The sequence below is a fragment of the Cupressus sempervirens genome, chromosome 1 (genome assembly GCF_028749045.1).
Source record: "Cupressus sempervirens isolate cs-2001-9-10 chromosome 1, ASM2874904v1, whole genome shotgun sequence".
Classification (NCBI taxonomy): domain Eukaryota; kingdom Viridiplantae; phylum Streptophyta; class Pinopsida; order Cupressales; family Cupressaceae; genus Cupressus; species Cupressus sempervirens.
This window is the reverse complement of record NC_143118.1, coordinates 587900111-587907396: the sequence shown is the minus strand read 5'-3', so window position 1 is coordinate 587907396 and position 7286 is coordinate 587900111. Positions and strand designations below refer to the sequence as shown.

The window sequence follows — 7286 nt, the reverse complement described above, 5'->3', positions numbered from 1 at the left end:
TTGAAACAAAACCATTGATTAAAAGAAAATGTAGCTGATCTATTATTATGTATGGAAAATATCATCTATCCTTGAACATCCCCTCCATCAAGCAAGACTTATCTTCCATAATGAGGGAGAAAATGTAGAAGCTCTCAATACTCCCAAACACCTTTATTTTTTTTTCATCTTCCATATCATCCACATCTTGTGAATAAAGATCTAGATACTCCTCATGTCTAATAATTTTAGAATTGTCACTTTCATGGCTCAAATCCATTGACATGGTAGAAGATTTTGAACACCAAGGCTTCATGAAAAAGTTGTGATAGTCAGTGGGAAAAACATAGATGCTTTCAATCATCCTGATTATCTTTTGTTTCCTTCTCATGGTAACAATGGCCTCCTATTTTAGTTGAATGGGTTTCTCAAGAGGCAGAGTTGCAAGGGCTAAGATGGGCATTCTCTTATCACTCACAACTTCCCTCAAAATTGAGTAACCCAACTTCCTCCTCCCAAATTGCTCCCCTTGTTGCTATTGAGAGACTAAGAAAACACTCTTACACATTTTCGTTTGTGAGAAAAACTATTTTGGTGCTCGAATAGGAAGATTTTCTTCTGAGGCCTAAAATTTTCTACAACTATAGACTAATCCCAACTCATCTTCATCACAACCTGAACTGACTGCAACATGTTTAAAAACAAAATTCCCCTCCCCAAACTATTCAAAGACCCAGATTAGCACCCAAAATTCTAAAATGCCTCTATATAAATCTTTTTATGGATCCTGGATTCATATTGAGCTAAATTGGGTGTTCCAACTGGGCATGGTAAACATAAATCCTAGTTTTCCTTAGCTTGTTGTGGATCCTAGTAGCTATATAGTGTGCATAAGAAAGGATCCAAACCACTGGGGTACCCTTCCAATTGGCACATTTTGACGGTAGTGGAATGAGTTTAACCAACATTAACAAATCATCTTCTTCTCAAATACATAGACCTTGCTTGAATCTTCATGTAAAATGTGTCCCCATCTTATTTCAACATCAATCTCAATAAGTCTATCCACTACTACCATAGGTATTCTACTACCAATGATTTCTCTGATTGCACTCCTTTCCACCTTGAACATGTTTTCTACATACAAAAAATTCCACGCTTATTTTGTGGTTGAATGCAACATTATTGGTTGAAGATAATAAGTGTAGCTATCTTTATGAATAATTTTGTGAGGCATCCTTCGAAGGATTATTGGTTGTAGTCTCAAAGAAATAGTTGGCACAAGTTCTACAATTTGTTGTATTTCCAAATGCACATGCTCCAAAATTTCACTTTTCCTTTCAAGGTGAGCCCTTTTTTAAAAGAAATTTTTCTTCCGTAAGCCTACCTAAAATCATGGTGATACTCGTTAATAGATGACACTTCCTGAGAGAGGACTTTTAATGTCATCACCAAGTTTGCCTCACTAATAGGATCTCAAGCATCGATATTACTAAACTCTTGTATGAGATGATCATAACTTGTGTGATCCCCCTCTTTAAAAAGATTTCACTTCCCTAGAGCTCTATAAGCTTGATAAAATTAGTCAAATCCAAAAGTGGGTCCAGCTAAAAAAAATTCCATTTTCGTACAACAAAACTTTAAAATTGATCCATAGAACATCTAAATGTAATTTAGATCAAAATCAACCACTAAAATACCATTTAAAACTCATTTTATCATTAATCTACAAACTATGATTTTCTGCTAATAGGACCTATCAGTTGGCTATAAAAACTGACCCAAATAGATAACTTGGCTTTGAAATTGAACATACTGATCCTGTGCTCTACATACCCTTTCCCATTCAAATTTCATCTCATGATGAATTCTCAATCAAAAGATATTGATTGTCAAAGTTGCCCTCTTAGAACTGCCTACAAGAAAACATGTTAGAAAACCATAAGACACATTCAGATTGGGCTTCGAAAATTGGGCAAACTGAAACTCAGAGAAATGAAAGCTAGGGTGTTGGATCATTGTCATGAGGAGAGCATGAATCTATGATTAGGGCTTATGACTAATAACAAGAAAAAAATGGTGAACAATTAAAGTGGGCTACTCAAATTTGCAGACTGGAAACAATGGCAGAAAAACATTTTTCGCAAATGGAATTGACCTAGGAAAATGTGTAGGCAGATTCTTCAAGACTTGAAAATTGGTATACTTAAAGTATTTTTAGAGGAGAACATAGTGGTACAATTCATTCAATCTCGCCTATCATGAATCTTGAGTTATGACATCACAAACAAGGGTACTGAACAATCTACCTTTCTTGACACTAGTAAAAAGTTACAAATTGCATTTCAAATCGTGTTTGAAAACTACTCAAATGGATTTGTCATAAGCTCAAATTAAAAACATAGAAAGTATCTGATCTATAAAATGCAATTCAAAAGGAATTTTATCATTTCGGTCAAATGGGCCAAAATTTTAACTGGTCAAATGGGGCCTCCCAAAATTTAGAACAATTCACGTCAGTATGACAACAATAAATGACCAACTTTGAGGGATTCAAAATGACTTGAACTAAAAAACATAGGTTTTATGGTATGGGCACTAACACTTCCAAAGTGACAAGCCATGAAACATTACTAGGTGCGAGATGTCCAATTGCAAACACAACCTCCTGTCATTGTTTGACACCAAGTCAAAAATGCAGAATTAGACATTGCTCAAAATGAGACTTCACAGAATGGTTCAGAATGGCAATTTATCTTATAGATCACATAGACATACTGAATGCAAGGTGCTAGAAGCATGAAACACCTCTTAGGCCTCAAATGGATATCCGAGTACATATGCATCAAAAAGAATTTATAGGTCTTGATTTTTCAATGGTACTCAAAATTGGGGTTTCAATTTTGAGTGCCAACGTGATCTTCATTATTTTCCCTCACATTCATGTCTTTCCATTCTTAGGCCAACATGGTACTAACTTGCAATTTCCAATGCCTATCCATTATAAGCACATTTTTATCACACTGGGTACAACACAAATTTTTCTTACCTTTGGCCTTTGTAATAGTGGTATTCCCCTTACTCTTACCTTTGCTAATTTCCTCATTGTACTATTCCCCTTGCTATTGCTCTTAACCATGTTATTTTTTCTTGTTGGAATAACTTGATTTTCTTCTCCAACCAAATATAGTGGACCTAGGTACACAGTTTATCAATATCTTGGGGATTTTCCATAATGAAAAGTCTCTTTAGGTGACCAAACAACATTCCTATATACTCCATGACCTTATCAACTATGACATCCCTTCCTAACTATTTCATTTTATTCTTGAGCTTGGGGACTATGTGTGCACTCTGTACATAAGAACATTAATAAATAGTTAATTTAGAACTAACAAAACTATTTAGCTAAATTTAGTAAGAAAGGACATTTTCAATAACTAGCCTTTCATCTGGTATACTCAAGGGTTTAACACAAACTTTTCTTTTTCCTAGATCACAACAAAAGTTGTTGCATTAATATTTCAAGCACCACAATTTCTTTTTGCATCTTTGTTGAATTTATTTTGTGTATCCTAACTTGATTGTAGCTGTGAGAAATGGTGGTTGTATATGAACAGAGTAAATTTCGTAGACAAAAATACCAGGGGCACCCATTAATATCCATTTCATGCTCCCATAATATCAATTTAATGTGGCCATGTGCTTACATCTATACCATTTAATGTCTATTTTTATTCTCATAAATGTATAGGGTGGCATCTATACCTTTTAATGTCTATTTTTAATGAGAGATGTCATTGCTTTATTTCTTCAAAACCAATAGAATTGCAAATAAATGGTATTATTCAAAATTGTAAAATTTGTTAAATATATAGAACTTTAAAAAATAATAAATTAATTACAAAAATATCTATAAATTTGATGGGTCTATTTAAAATTAGAATGCTATTGGAAAAATAGAACAGTAGAAACAAAGAGGAGAAAGAAAGAACTTCCAGCTTATTTTTTATTGAACGATAGATGTCAATTTATACTATAGCTTGACTCAACAACATTCCTAAATGACTCTTAATTAAATTGACAACAAACTACTTCATGATTGACAACACACGTAAACCTGACACTAACTGATACTTATGAAAACCTAACTTAACACATCTACAATAATAATTTGATTCAAACTAAAACTCTTTGACTCAATCCTAAACTAAACTTGTATTGCCAGCAATTCAACAAGACTATCGACATGTGCAACAATTATTATTGACTATGGCTAGAACATTAACTTCAACAAAGGAATTTAAGAGAGCGGTTAAAAAGAAAAGCTTCAATTTGACACTTCAACGCTGGCAAGGCAATGACATTGAACCATGGAAATCCTGCTTCCACCAACAAATTCTTCCACTCCTCCTCACTTTTCTCTTTCCCTCCTGAGCTGAGCGCAAGCATGAGTAGATCAAATGCAAGACCAAAAGTGGGATCCATCGCCATCTTCTCTAGGGCATTCAGAATTGCATCCCCAATTATCACCTTGCCATTCTATGGAATTGCCTTTCTGCATTGCTTCAGAATCTTTACGCAGTCGTCGTGTGACCAATCATGCAATGTCCACTGTAATATTTTAAGAAAATAAATGAGAAGATCTAGATTAAAAATAACATGATAAAAAAACTCCACTTTAGTTGTACAGAACCAAGCCAAGCAACGACCTTCATGAATATAGTGTCTGCGGATGGCACATCTTTGAGCATGTCACCTCCCACATGCTTCACCCCTGCAAGTTAGAAAATGATTATATTTTGAGGCCATGAAAGAGAAGGTGAGTCAATTGTATAGTAAAATGTATCATACCTGGGAAGTGTGGAGCCATAGCTATGACGTGGGGGAGATCATAATTGATGCCATTTATACTCGGATATGCCTTCACGATCTGTGCAAGAGTGACTCTAATGCCACCCCCCACGTCGACTAGGGATTTCAAGCCACAAAAATTATCGTACTTAGACAAGATGGCTTTCATCGCAATGTTGGCATTGTAGGCCATGGCTTTGGTTAGCTGATCGTTGTACGCTAGGTGCGTCACCACGTAGTCAAAGATGTTGACGTTGTGAGCCTTCTCGAAAGGCATGCCGCCCTCCAAAATGCACTTAGTGAGATGGTGCGAGGGTACTGCATTCTACATGTCATTTAGCATGAGCAGCATGGTGCTAATCGTGAGCGACTACACCGCCACGCTGCCTTTCACAAACCACTTAGAAGCCGACATTAGCCTATATTTCAACTCTACACCCACTTCGGCCCTGAAGAAATTCTTGGCGATGAGGAAGTGCAGGATTTTGAAGAGGCAATCGACGTCGGGCTTTTCGCTGGGAAGCTCTGCCGTGACTTGGGAGAGAGAGAGAGCATTGCTTTGGGGCCATGGTGCACAATGATGTTAGGGATTCCTAGCAAAACAACGGCTTTCACTGCCAACGAGTCGACAAATGCCAATGTTTATCTCCATGCCTCTGCTTGCCCGACGAGCTGTTCTTCCTCGCTCTCGAACATTTCTTCACTCATACTTCCAACTTTGATTAACCCTCAATCGTTGAGATATAATGGGCTTTAAGGCCCATGCTTACAGTATAAATAGTGTCTGTTGTTTAAGGGCGGCTCAAGAATTCTAAAACATTTAATTTGCCATGTGCTACAGTTTCCAATAGTGTCTGTTGTTTAAGGGCAACTCAAGAATTCCACAATTAGTCTATTATCTACGTTTAAATAAGGTATAAAATGATGCAATTCCACAATTACTCTATTGTCTATGTTTGAATAAGATATAAAATGATGGGTGGCACAAGAATTTCACAATTAGTATACTAGTTATCTATGTTTGAAAATGATGGGTGGGACAAGAATTTCACAATTAGTCTATTATCTACATTTGAATAAGGTATAAAATGATGCAGGGTAGTGTAGCATTGTTATCAATCACAATCAAATGATGTAGGGTAGTCTAACATTGTTATCAATCACAATCTCACCAACTATAGTCTCTATCTCTATGGATTCCATGCTCACATCCTCTTTGGGCGGGGTTTAAAATTTTTCTATTTTGAGCATCTTGCTTGACCTCTTAGTAACTTTATTGCTCTTGTTAGTATCAATATCTGAGTCTATCAGACTAATATCCTTCCTAGTACTAAGGGATTTTTTAATAGATTTTTTTAAGGCCCTCCCAAGGCTCGAGTTGCTAGATACTTTAGGGGTAGAGATGACCAGAGTGTTCACAAGCAAGGGAGGATTTAGGGCTTGTTGAGACTTATAAAGCTTTAACATAAAGGCTTCCCTCTTCCCTCTTCTTCAGAACATTAAAAAGAAAATCTTCCATAGAATACAAAGTGAGATGCGGAAAGGAGATTAACTCATGGTTTAAGATGGGGAAGTAGTAATAATGAAGCACTTGGAAGCGATCCTCAAGCATGACATATTGCATGATAGCATAGCACACAACATACCAAGGTGTCGACAGATCCTCTCTAGAATGGTCACCACACATGCGCATGGGTTCCTCCTTAGGGCGAAAAAATTTCCACAGGCTCACCTCATCCGAGAATCTAGGTTGCTTACACTAGCTTTTGCCTTCAAGAGAAAGGCCACCCACGTTTGTAATGATTCCGACTATAATTCCTAACGAAACCCCATTAAAAGTCACCTTTTCCTTAGTTCAGGTATCCATGAATTGCATGGACACATGCTCATCAAACCTTCGATACATTCCATGAAGATAATATCCAACAAGTCTCTATACATCTCTTGTCTACATAAGTACTAGTAAAACACTATTTCCTATAGAATTAAAGTAAGAAAAATAAATAAGATAAAATAATTTTGTTATGATTAAGTTTGATATTATAGATTCCACACCTCTTTGGAATGTCTTCAAGAACATCATATCCATCCATAAGAAAAGATACAACTTTATCTGTCTTCATGATCATCATGATTTAGTTTCTTTCATGTCTAACAGAAATAAATTGGACAAAAGATCTACTTAGATTTAGTGATGAAAACAATAAATATAGTTAATAAATAATAAATAATATAAAAACACGATTCTCTTTCTTAAATATTTTTTTAAAGACTTAGTTTCATTCATGTCTAATGAAGAGAAATGGGATAAAAGTCTATTTAGATTTAAAAAGAAAAGTAATTAATATAATTAATAAATAATCAATAATATTAAAACGTGACTTCTAGTTTTTAAATAAAAATTTTAAAAGATTTGATTTGGTTCATATCTAATGGAAAGAAATTCGACAAAA

The 7286-nt window shown here is 35.4% G+C and overlaps 1 pseudogene across 1 annotated transcript; it reads right to left on the bottom strand.

The window, feature by feature from the left end:
- Positions 1-3961: 3961 nt before the first annotated feature.
- Positions 3962-5529, bottom strand: LOC149578787 ((R,S)-reticuline 7-O-methyltransferase-like; annotated as a pseudogene). Its single transcript, XR_016357548.1, has 3 exons — positions 4834-5529; positions 4692-4756; positions 3962-4593 (listed from the first exon to the last, which is right to left on the bottom strand). The product of XR_016357548.1 is annotated as a (R,S)-reticuline 7-O-methyltransferase-like (transcript).
- Positions 5530-7286: the final 1757 nt, after the last annotated feature.